Consider the following 13,593-nt stretch of genomic DNA (forward strand, 5'->3'; position numbering starts at 1 on the left):
AGAAACTGTAGTTGCAGAAGCTAAAACTAACACTCGTTACACTTGGGCCGTGTCCTTGGACAATGCACTGCCATCCACCCATCACATCACTGCACACCTATACTATGCTCCCTTTCTACACAGTGAATACTTTCCTGACTTCCCTCAATGGGGAATACTTCTACAACCTTTGAGTGTGGGCACCTGCATTTCTAATTTTTTGACAATGTGCATCGCCAAAGAAGAGGACAAAAAAAGGTGCAGCAGATGTGCATAAAATTTGCAGCTGCCGATTAATATCCAGAAATTCACATTTAAAAGGACTATGCTCTAAATAGAAATAACAGTACATTTCACCATAGCAGGGAAGAATGTGTGGCAAAGTGCTGCCAACTGTTGATGAGCAATTTCAGGGTTCCTGATCTCCCCTTTTCTGTTTCATTATCTTTAAGCTGGACAGACCAGGCAGCCCTTCAAACAGAGGATTCCTTCAAAGAGAGAGCTGTCCTCTGCAAAGTAGGACATGTGGCAACTCTACAGCCTGTTGGATAACAGGATTGCTACACCAGCACCCAGTTATTTGCTAAATCTCACCCCTTGTATAACCAACTGATCACTGCTCTCTGCAAGAAAGGGCATCATCCTCCTTATCAGGAGGTCTCTTCCACGCTGTGCCAGAATCTGTGGCAGCAGCACCTACTTTTTAGAAGTCCTTCCTGTTGCATATCAGTCAGGCACTACTTTTATTGTCTCTTTGGCACCTGTTGAATACTTTCTTCTTGTGGTGTGTCTCTGTTTTCCCCAACTGCTGAGTAGTCATTGATTGCACAAAAAGGTTCCTTTGTTCACAGTAGCCCACATGCCCACACCACCAAAGCACCCACTTTCATGCTTCTAGTTCTTTAGATGTGGGGGGCAGAATGAGGAAAGCCCTCTGATAAGACCCATGCTGCCCCTTCATGGGGTTACATACTTCTAGTGGTATGTCATGGCTGACTGCAGAGCAAAGCCCTAGTCACGTGTTGGTCACATGAAATGTTAATGTGTGAATAAAGGGAAGTGGAAAGCCCTGCATGTGACATTGTACATCCTACACTTTCACTCCTTAACTCAGTATGTTTGGTGAAGGTTGGAAGAGGGAGCTAGCTGTACTCATGTAGGGGATCCATTAGCACAAGTTGGTGTAGGAGCAATGCTGCCATGCCCAGCCAACAAAACTTAAGGGATGGAATCATACTCCGAGTTGTGTGTGGCCTTGCCTTCATCAGCACTAATTATGTACAGGCAACTTATAGGAATGCACACACCACTACAGTATGTCCTCAAGGAGACAGAAAATACCACGAAACAGCTTGAGTTCTCTTTGGCGTATCTAGAATCACATGAGTCTCAACCAGGGGCGCCGACTTATAAAAAATATTGGGGGGGCCCATACCGGGGTCCTGCCGCTGGTTCGCTCGGGTAGCCGGGAGAACGCAGTTCGAGGTGGCGGTGTTGGGGAGAGACCCTCGCTCAGGGCGCCACTAGACTTGGCGGCCAGCGGCCTATCTGGGGGGTTTTGGAGCGTATTTCGGTGGAGCGATTGGGGAGGAGGGGGCTTGTTGCCAGATTCTTCAGCTGGGCCGGAGATCCGCTGCTGGGGGTCCCTGGGCTGAGTTGTGAGCACGGCCTGCTGAAGGGAGATCCAGCCGATTGCGCGACGGGGACGGCCGGGGCTCTCCGGCTAGGGCGCGCGGCTGGCTGGCTGGCGAGGGAGCAGGTGGGGAGGAGGCGGGGGTCCTCACTCTCTTAGGAAACGCACCCGCGCGCCCGATTGCCACGAAGTCCGAAGGGTGCGTGTGTGGAATTAAAAAGCAAAAACGAGATACGGGCAGGGCAGGCAAAGAGTTTTCTGCAAGAGGATGGAGGGCAGGTTGAAGAGAAAATCACTCAGGATGAGACAGTCAAATCAGCCATGATAAAATGGGCTCAGGATATTGGGTATAACATCATGTTTGAGGACTGGGAAAGGTTATGGACCACCGGAATGAAATTCACGGCATGTAATGCCTTGAAGGAAAATATTATGAAAATGATTTATAGGTGGTACATGACCCCAGTCAAGCTTGCAAAAATATATCACCTGTCTGATAATAAATGTTGGAAATGTAAGGAGGCTGAAGGGACATTCTTTCACCTCTGGTGGACTTGTCCAAAAGTGAAGGCCTTCTGGGAAATGATCTATAATGAGTTAAAAAAGGTATTTAAGTATACCTTTCCCAAGAAACCAGAGGCCTTCCTCTTGGGCATTGTTGGCCAGAAAGTGTTAAAGAAGGATAGAACTTTCTTTATGTATGCAACTACAGCAGCAAGAATACTTATCGCAAAATATTGGAAGACACAAGATTTGCCCACACTGGAAGAGTGGCAGACGCAATTGATGGACTACATGGAACTGGCTGAAATGACTGGCAGAATCCGAGATTTGGGAGAAGAAACAACGGAAGAGGACTGGAAAAAATTTAAGGACTATTTACAAAAACAATATAAGTTGTATGAATGTTAAAAATTTACACGATTCGGAAACTATAGCTTCAGCAATTAGATTTGGGAAACAGGAAATTATATTTTAAGTAAGAAAAGGTCAAAATCTAAGGTAATACTATGTTTAATTTAAGATATAAGTAACTGATGAAAAGTATGTTAAATTTAGAGGTATAGTATTTGAAAAGTACAAAATAAGGTACGAAACAAGGTAATAATTTGCTGATATCTTTATTATAAAGAATGCAGGGTAAGGGAGATGCAAGGAAGTCCAGTTAGTTATATAAAAAATGTGTTGAATAGTTGGTTTTCTTTTCTTCTTTTTCTTTTTTTCTTTTTCTTGTTCTTTTACTTTTTTCTTCAGTGTATGTTTCTAACTTTGTATTTGAAAACTTAATAAAATATTTATAAAAAAAGAAGAAGAGAAAATCCTTTCGCTTTTCTGGGGCGCAGGGAAGTCTCAGAGCCGGAGGTTGGGGAAGGGACCCCCTTTGCTCTGCCCTCTTCTCCCGTCTTAGATTCGCATGGGGGTCCCCGCCCGAGCTTGCCTGGCCACCGGGCCACACAAGGGCCGCGCTCTACGCGGCGCACCTTGCTAGCCGTGCAGCTGTGGAGCGGCTGTGGAGCGGCCCTGCGCCGGTGCCCAGCCCCTCTGGGCGCCCGCTGCGCTGCCAATGACAAGCGGGCGACGTCGCGGGCGGGGAAGGCGTCGCTTTCTTTCCCGATCCTTCATCCTCCCAGTCTTCCAGCCCTTTTTTGGGTTGGAAGCTCGTCTCGTTCGCCCTTCTCCTTTCTTCACCCTGCGCGCAATTTTCCTCCCTCGTCTCCCTCCCCATTTCTCCTTCCTTCCTTCCTGACTGACTGACTGACTGACGGGCTTGGGCTCGGGCTCAGGCTCGGGCTTCGGGTAGGGCTCGGGCTCCCACAGCGTCGGCGGTGTTGGCGATCGGCGGCGCGGGGGGATGGCCCTCCCGGGGGAGCCGGCGCTGCTCAATGGGGTTGCCAAGGAGACAGGCCGGCCGCCCCCTCCCCCGGCCCGGCGCCCCCCGCCGCGCCGGTGCCCGTTATCGAGCTGGTGCGCGCCGGGCGCCCTATAAAAGCCGCGGACGCGCCCACCGCCGCCCGAGATTATTGGGGGGGCTGAGCCCCCCCAAACGAATTTTTGAGGGGGCTCGGGCCCCCTCAGGCCCCATGGAGTCGGCGCCTATGGTCTCAACTTCAAAGAAAAATAGATATTTCCCACCTCTTGGGAAAATGGCTAGAATCCATATGTTCTAGCTTTATCTCCAAGAATGTATCCTTTAAAGTTTATATCTGTTTTATGGGTGGGCAGTGAAACTGGAGCACAGTGTTGCAAGGTTTGATTACCTGACCACTTGAACTAAAAGAATATTGATCTTCCACAAAAAAGAAGTATACCTCTCTCTTTTTTTAAAAAAAATGATGCGTTTTAGAATAATTTCATTTTGTCATGAAGCTGGCAAAAAAAATTCATTGGGGAAAATAAAATAAAAATCAACATAAAAAACCACTTGTATGAACTAAACAGCTGTTTATGGTCTCTAGTTAGGCACCATTATGTTGTGCCAACATCATTCTTATTTTATCTTAAGATTGTTATGCCTCTAAAATCCATGCAACTTACTATAAAATGCATAGAACTAGAACTGGTTTTGAAAAGAAGAGGCAAAAGGTACTGAGTAATGATTTGTGGCTCCCCATAGCTCAGGTGACAGAGCATGAGACTCTCAATCGCAGGGTTGTGGAATCAAGCCCCATGGTGAGCAAAAAAGACCCCTGCAATGCAAAGGGGCCACACCTTGCAGCAGCTTGTATTCAGCCTGCAATGTCTGGCTGTGGTCTGCAATCCAAGGATAACTGGGTTGCCTGTCTTTGGGTAAATACTGCTCTTCCTGGAGCCCACACTTTTTGTTGTTTTGCCAGCACAAATAAAAATGCTTTACCATGCTTCTTTGGATACTGAAGCTCTTGTTTTCATGGGTCTATCGAATAGAAAGCTCTGTTAAAATGAGGATAAACTCTAAAGCATGCCTCTAAGATAGAACCAGCACTCAAAAGAAGTCAATGCAATCAGGAAGGGGCTCTGAATTGATTTTAACATTCCTACATATGTAATAATAGTGAGCTCATTCTCCGAGTGTAGATGCTTATGTCACCCAAATGGCCCTTTCCATGCACAAGAGGCTCAGCAGGCTCAGAGTTATCCTAAGGTTTGTAAGAGCACACACATACCTTTTTGGGGGGGAGGTGGAAATCAGAGGAGAAAAAACAAAACTGCCAAATGAGAAAGGGCTTCAGTGGCCAAATAATGCAAGACTGACTTTTAAGGCAAAGAAAGAGAACACTACAGTAGGTGGTAAGGAAAGGAATGGGGGAATTCTGGAAAAAGACATGGCTTGAACAAAAGCCTTCTAAACTGCAACATTCTGTTGCAGGTCCTGTGAATACTACGGTGTCCATATTTTGGAAGCTGGGGAACCAATATGGTTTCCTTTCCTTGCAGGTATCAATAAAAGCAATTTAAAGCACCCTAGCTATCACTTTCAAAAACACAAACATATGGAGTGTTGGCAGTTTCTATTAAAGGCTTAGACATCAGATAAAGGCAGAAGTAATAAAGGGAGTTTTAGGAGTCAGGGTCTCGCTTCTGCATTCTTTTCTGCCCTCACCCACCCCACCCCCCACGCTGGACTCTCTTGTTTTGCCCACCAATTGCTCCAAACTGTTCTGTGAGTTTCAATGTTACTTCCCCAATCCCAGAAACAAAGGGAAAGAATACTTTTCAAATTCTGCAATGCTGTTCACATACACTCTGCAGTACAATATAATTGATTAGGCTTATGCATATATTTTTTGCAAAATGTCTTCCTATTTCAGAATTCGGAATATTAGTAATATTTAGGTCACAGTTCTAGGCCCTCTGGCCATGTTCCAGTGAGGTAAGGTACACCCACACTAAAAGCTTTCTGGACATTTCCCTTTCTGCAGCTAACAGCAAACCACAAGGCAATTTTTAAACTCAATGAAATTTAAAAGTGGATTTGGGGTTTTGGCAAAAGATTTGCCGAACAGGAAGCAGCTAGGAAAAAATGTCTGTTGCAGGCAAACATCTGGTATGCATGAGCCTGCGGATCACTAACTCACCCATCCTGGACTACAAATCAGTGGCTCACAACTGTTAGGATTTGGTTGTGGACCATCAAGGTAATGGCAGCAGATGTAGAAGACATTAGTTCTGTGAAGAGGTCATGTTGAGTAACTGGTCATAGGAATGAGCATATAGCAACCTATTCATCGCTGAATGTACTTGTGTTCAGAGAACCTGTGTTGGTACTGCATCTTTACTGGGTTCCAAGTTATTATTATTTATTAAAATTGTATACCGCCCTTCATCCGAAGATCCCAAGGCAGCTCACAACAGAAAAGTACAAAATGAGAAAACAATTTATCATCATCAATCTTTATTATGGTCCAGAGACCCAACAAATCATTACAAAACAATACACAATTCATACAGCCTACCTCCAGGTTAAACAAGCATTTTGTTTAGAATATAGGGCTCATTTGATCTTGCAACCACCGATAAAAATTTTGCCACTGCTAATGTTCTAACATTTGTCCGGTCTTCCAGTAGGAACCTGACATAGTGAGCTACTGACAACATAGATCTTGACGGTTACCACGCCTACGAAATCAAGGCCTCTAAACCACTTGGAAGGGGATGACTGAGGGGGGGGGCCTAGTAACTCTGGTTTCCACTCAATTGGCGTCACAGGTTACTGGGTGCTCAGTTTCTGAGCAGCTGGCGCTGGGGATCACTTTGCATCTGGAATCCAAGAGTATCATTCTTGTTTCAGCTTATATCCAAACATATACAGTGCAAACACAGATCGAGAGCACATGGCGTAAATTTCATAGTTTCCTTTATTCCCTACAAATTAAGTACCCCGGATCGCCATTTTACCTAATGGGAGATATGAATGCCAGAATAGGCTCAAATGATGATATATTGGAAATAAAATTCCCAATATTAAGAGATTTTAAAGAAAATAGCGCCCTCTTTCTAAACCCTCCCCCTCGTAGACATTCGAAAGATTGTCAAATCAACTATGCAGGTTTTTGCCTCGCTTTTTTACAATTTATCATAAAGCAACAATGTAGAACAGTGAAATTGTGTTGACCATTGTTGGCCATTAGCACTGCCTTCTTCCACAAAGTGGCCAACTTAGATGTCTCTGGGAAGCCCAAAAGCAGGATGTGCTTTCTTCTTATGTTCATAGAATCATAGAGTTGGAAGAGACCACAAGGGCCATCGAGTCCAACCCCCTGCCAAGCAGGAAACACCATCAGAGCACTCCTGTTATGTTATTTCTCAACCATTTGTATTCAGAGGCATTCTGCTGCTGAACTTGGAAATAAGACTTTATACCATCATGACTAGCAGTCACTGATAGCCTGATCCACTATGAACTTGTCTCATCCTTTTTTAATCTAAGTTGGTGCTATTACTACATCTAGCAAATTCCATAACTATGCACTGTGTGAAGAAGTCTTTCCTTCTGCCTTCACTGGATGCTTCCTGATTCTAGTTTTATGAGAGAGAGAGAAACTTCTCTATTCACTTTCCCCACGCCATGTCTACATAATTATATAAACCTTGGTCCCCCCCTTACTCACCTCCCTCCCCCTAAATTGTCCTGTTTCCAGATCAGCAATATTCTTGTTGAGACTAGGCAGTGGTATAATAGCATTATGACCCTGGCAGTTTTTTTTCCCAATTGCTTTCCTAGCAATGGATAGTCCTGATCAATGACAAAATAGACAGGTCTTCTGATTGTAAAAAAAAAAGAAATTAAGTATGTTATATGAAACTACTGAACATATCTAAAAACAAAAAAAGGTTTAAAGTTTATGCTTAGTTGTTCGTTCATTCAATTTATACCTCACTCCATTTCAAGAGCTGTGAATGACAACCATGTTGTCATATGGAGAAGAAAAACTTACGATGGGGCAAAACTTTTGTCTAAGCTGTTTCACAATTCTTAATGATGCTTACAGTGCTTACATCAGAGGTCAGGCAGGAAAAAAATACGATTTCACTTCTGTGTCGGCAGTACTCAAACATTAACAGGTGACATAAGAGCAGAGGCACAGCAGATCTAACAAAGCTGATTTATTGTTGCTTTCAATTGCTTTGTGCCTAGTTTTGTGAGTTGTAATGTTCACGGCTATATTTAGTATGCACTGCGCACCTGATTGACCACTTACAATGCATATGTGAGATCTCTCTCTCCTGCTCACTCGATGTACTTCAAATATGGCACTGTTCCCAGGGGTTCAGGGAAAAGGTTTCCAGTTGTCTTTCTGCCTTTAGTTTGCAAGCATACTCCTATTCCCATAAATGTCAGAGAAATCTACCTTTTAATAATTCTGATGGCCATATCACAACTTATATTTCACTGTATTAGCAATACTTCCCCAAAAGGTATGATGATACAAAGTCAAAAGGGAAGGTTTGAGATTTTTGTTTTGCTGGGCTGTGTTTTCTTCACCAAAGACAGCTGCTTTCTCAGCCCCTGAGAGGATTGCTTGGGGTTAACAAGCAGAGTCAAACAAGAGAGGATTAGGAAGCTACTAGTACTTCTAGGCTAATGCACTAAAACAGAACACTCCATGTGGAATAGGCATTGCTCACTCTTAGACATGTCCTTTCAAGGCACTGCCCCAGCTTATGACCCATGACAGAGTCAAAGGTCATATAATCAACGTATGGAGGTTGAATAAGAGGCCTTCCTGAACCTCTCCCCGCTTTTTTGAAACCATGAAAGGCATGAGAAAATTGAGATTTTGAGAGCATATCTAAAAACTGACATAGAGGAACTCCTATTTCACAATACAATTTCTCTGCAGTATATTGCAAAACAGAAAGAATCCATTAGTTTCTGTGGCCTTCTAGAGATAGAACATATTTAGCCATAATAAATGTTAGTCTTTGAAGAATCATGAGATTCCAACCAGGCTTCCTACCTAGAAAAAGTATACATTTTGTGTTGTATCAGATCTGCATGATTTGTGTCCCATGAATCCAGCCGATCAACCAATATTATATGTAGGACCTGCTTTGATAATCCCTGTTTTTTCAATCCACGGCATGCAGCAAAACTGGTTTATTTAGGTGCTTCTTGATTGTTTAGGCCTATAATCAATTGATCCCTCTTAGATGAAGCAAACCTAACATACCACAGAAATGGAGCAGTTAAACTAGATAACAGTAAAATATTATGGATGTAACTTCTAAAGCAGGAATAGGAAACATGTGGTCCTCCAGATATTGTTGGACAACAAGTCCCATCATGCCTGACATGTGAAGCACCAATGAACTCAAAGAAGGAGATTTATGCTGGCCGTTTGGAAAGAAAAGTAGCCCTTGGATAGTTGATAGACTGTGAAAAAGGCCCTTGAAATGAAGGAAGGCATCAAATTGTGCTGACGCTGCGCCAGGCCTACTGCTGAACTGATAAAACGTAAAAGTCTGGACTGTTGCACTTGTAACTTAGTTCTTTTATCTGCCAATTGGTTGAGCATGAGAATCTTAATCTCAGGGTCATGGGTTTGAGCAAAAAGATTCCTACGTTGCAAGGAGTTGGACAAGATGACACTTGTGGTCCCTTCCAGTTCTATGATTCTCATGCAGGTTTCTCTGTTCACATGACCCACTTAATCAACTGTGATCCCTGGCACCCACCAGGGTTAGTACAGAGATTACTAACAATGAAATAGCTTCAGCAATCACCTTCAATGCTGGCCATACCTATTGCCAATGATTTGTAAATTTATTACAGTTGTGACAGTGATGCAATTTCAGACATATAGCTGAGCAAGGACTGTATTATATGTGGAAATGGACCACTAACTGAACATACCCCAAAGTTCTGCTGGTGAAACTGAACAGGGCAATGGAGACAAGCTGTTGCAACAACCTATTCTGATGCCAGAGGCATATACTGGAAATAGCCCAAGCTGGACCAACTGGATCAATCACTTTGAATGAGCTGCACACATAAATAACTGGAACGATGCCACCAAATTTGATTTCCTTGGCCTTCTACTACAAGGCAAAGCCCAGGAGATATTTGAAGGACTAACATAAGGGGTCTGGGAACCTACACTTCTGTCAGGAATGCTTTATATCAATCACTGGACAGAACAACAGAACCTGAGTGGAATTGAATAGCTTTTGGTAAGAGGAAAGTGGAGGAAAAGAAATCTGTCCAAGGTTTTGGATATACCCTGGCTAAGATGGCAGCATGAGGAACCTGCTGACCTGAGATCAAATTGTGGCTCATAGTTCTGAGAAGGAACTCAGAATAGTTCTACTTAAGAAGCAACTAAAGGGGTTACAAGAAGATACAAAGTTAGAACAAGCCACAGAAGCAGCTGACAACAGCACAGCTCCAACAAGACAAATGTGTGAGACCAAAACAGATGTTCAGGTACATGGAAGACATAGGGCTCAAATCTCAAAGAACTCTTTGAAGGCATGACAGCAATGCTGTGCGACATCAGTGAACTGAAAGCAGCAAGGGAACCACACAGTCTCAAAAAGAACGAGTGAGACAAGGCCACTAGGATAAAGCATGTGCCACTACAAGCAGGAAAGAATTACAGTGGCAGCCATGTTGGAACTGTGGCAGAACAAGTCATTTTAAACATGAGTGCCCACTGCAACATAATTGAAAGATGCCAGGAAACTTTCCAGGGTGGGAATTATGGGCCAAACTCCCACCTAGAAATCAGTAACCCCACAATGTATCTTACAGGCCAGTGAGAGCGGGCCAAAATACTACGTTGTTACAAAAATGGACGGACTTCCATGTAATATTTTGATCGCTTCTGTAGCACAAGCTATCCTTGTACATTCACAATTCTGGAAAAGGACAACTAAAGGATGGTGGCAGAAACAGAAGCCTTTCCAGGGGCGATTCAAGTTCTAAACCAGACCAAGCTCAGCATCATAGAAATATCAGAGGTACCCTCATCACGTTGTCTACCTTGTGGAAGTTCAGTCACAGAAGACACATCTGGGAAGCCCTAGTGGAGACAGATTCCTTTAAAATATGATGCCTTAGACAAGGCCTCTACATTATAAAGGATAGAATGTCTGTCACTACAACAATGAGGGTAAAGCAGAGATGATAAAGTTTCTGTGGAGAAGACAGTGACACTGTCCCCATGAAGTGAACTGGTTATACTTAGGATGAAAGAAAACCTCAGAGAAGGAAGGGAAAACATGCCAGACCCCATATTGCTAGGCCAACATGAGATTCTGATTGTGTGAACCACAGCCAAGAATCAGTTAGTCTGAGTCCCAGTGCAAGTGGCCAATGTGACAAGAGCCTCAAATGTGTATCAAGACATGAAGCTGTGATCATTTCATATGGACGTGGTGGTTTATGAATATTAGGCCTTTGAGGTATTGGCAGTACAGCCAGACACTGCTATCACGCCAAGGCAGGAACACCAAGATAACCCTCATAGGGAGACAAAGAACAGGTAGCACATAGTACACTTTGTGCAGGGGTTGAGGCTGAAATAAGAGAGTGTGTCATAAAAACAATAGCAAGCAGTGAGAGGAGCTGTTGAAAGATTACAGTGATAGTTTTTCCAAAAGGGATGATGACCTGGGATGTACTGGGTTGACAAATGCCTGATTAAGGCAGGAGATACAAGACCTGTGAGACTGGGGTAGTAGAGGATACGAGTATATTATCAGGCAAATTTCAGTCAGCAACTGCAGCAGATGATGGAACCAAGAAACATCCATTAAGTCCCCGAGCTGCAGGAGAAGTCCTGGTAAGGAACAAAGATGGGAGAATTCAAATATATGTATGGATTTTCAACAGCTAAGCAATATTACTGTGAAAGAGGCCTATCCTCTCCCAATGATTGCCCTGTGGAAGGTCTGGAATGGGATGTTTTTAATGCATTTCTTTCCTCCTGGTTTTAATGTATAGATGTGGCGTTTATTTGGTTGTAAGTCGCTTTGGGTTGCCCTGGGCAAGATAAAGCAACTGACCAATTTAATAAATTAAAAACACACAAATAAACCATTATCAACCTAATCAGTGAAGTGCTGAACCAGACAGAATTTTGATCTGACTCCAGCAAAGTTATTCTTATATTCCATGCATTTGTGGGTGGCACTCTGACCCACTGTGATGTGTTCTATTGGATGGGATCACACTCTAGACCTGCTTGGAAGTGCCTGTTTCTTCTCTACCCTGGATTTGGCCAATGGCGACTGGCAAACAGAGGTACATCCTAATGACCGACCCAAGACAGCATTCACCATGAAGCACAATTTAATGCTTTGCCCTTTGGACTCTGCAGTGCTCCAGTTATGTTTCAAAGATTAATGGAAGTTGTCTTGGCAGACCTACAGGGCACATATCGTCTGGCTTACCTTGATGACATAATTGTCATTGGAATATCTTTTGAAGAACATCTGCAGAAAACGAGAGCAATACTAGAGAATCTTTGTCAAGCTAACTTAAAGGTGAAACCAGCAAAACATAATTTGTTCTGTGATGAAGCACCTAGACCAAGATGCAATAGGAACGGACTCTGACAAAGCAACTAGAAGCAACCCAGTCTCAGCCAACATCACACTCAGTTGCTGAGAAACAGAGTTTTGCTGATCTACTTGCATACTATAGAAGATTTATTGCTAACTTTGGCACTGTTGCCCAGCCATTACACAAATTGTCAGACAAGGGGCAAAAGTTCCAGGGGACCACAGCCAGCCAAGAAGTGTTCCTAGAGTTAAAGCAAAGGCTCATGTCTGCACCAATTCTGCCTTACCCAGACCTCCAGCTAACATTTATCCTGGATACAGACGCCAGTGTCAGGTATTGCTGTGGTCCAACTAGCACAGTACGATGCTGATATGAAGGGAGTGGTTGCATATGCTAGGAAGGTGCCCATCAAAGTGGAAAGGAACTACCTCACTACAAAGAAAGACCCGCTAGTTGTAGTGATATTTACTAAGCATTTTTGTTTCCTCTTGGTAAAATAATGCCTGCTAAAGGCAGTTCGCAATTCACTTTGATGGCTTCATAACTTCTATGGGCCACAGGGACAGTTGCTGTGCTGGCTTGAGCACCTGGCTCTGTTCCAGTTCCAGTACCAGATTGCACATCACCGAGGAAAACAACACACAAATTCTGATGCTCTGTCAGGCATTGATAATCCCAACAAGAACTCTGAGGCTGAGAGATAACATGTTGATAATTTAATCGTAACTCTGACACTAGAAGGAACCACTGCTGAAAATGAAGCAGGAATCTTGCTAGAACCACCGCCTTCAAAGAAGTCCAAGTCTTGTATCTAGTGTCATGACTGACTCCTTAAGCACTGCTGGGCTCAGGTGTGCAGTGGCAAGCTGAGACAGACAAAGGAGAAGAACAGAAGGATGACATGGTGGGAGTTGAGACAAGGCGAACAGAGGCTGGGAGCTGAGGTAGGTGTTTTCCTCTTCCAGGATATGGCTGCTCTGGATGGGAAGACAGGACTCCCACAAACAAACTCTACTAGCCTGGATGGTCCACAACTGTTAAGGATGGGGTGAAATAATAAAATACATGCAATCCTTGTAATCACGAAACTACAGTCTTACCTCGGGTTAAGAACTTAATTCGTTCTGGAGGTCTGTTCTTAACCTGAAACTGTTCTTAACCTGAGGTACCACTTTAGCTAATGGGGCCTCCCACTGCCGCCACATGATTTGTGTTCTCATCCTGAAGCAAAGTTCTTAACCTGAGGTACTATTTCTGGGTTAGCGGAGTCTGTAACCTGAGGTACCACTGTACTTCTGTTATAGCCATAGCTCCCACAGTGATCAAACAAGCAAGTAGTCCTCTAGAGCAAGTCTCAATAAATATTCTGGGATAGCAGATCATTGTCTAAGTGGGCAGAGACACACTTTCAGCCTGACCAAGAAGCTCAAATAGTCTCTAAAGTATTTGTAGAACTGTTGGTTTGCCACTATGGTAATCCTCTGGAGCAGGGGTC

The 13,593-nt window shown here is 43.7% G+C and overlaps 1 protein-coding gene across 3 annotated transcripts in view; it reads right to left on the bottom strand.

The window, feature by feature from the left end:
* The window catches only part of ZNF827 (zinc finger protein 827), a 116,516-nt gene that overhangs the window by 92,363 nt on the left and 10,560 nt on the right, over nucleotides 1-13,593 (bottom strand). The gene's annotated exons all lie outside the window — the stretch shown is intronic.

The sequence above is a fragment of the Podarcis liolepis genome (genome assembly GCF_965112155.1).
Source record: "Podarcis liolepis genome assembly, chromosome: 9".
NCBI classification, from domain to species: domain Eukaryota; kingdom Metazoa; phylum Chordata; class Lepidosauria; order Squamata; family Lacertidae; genus Podarcis; species Podarcis liolepis.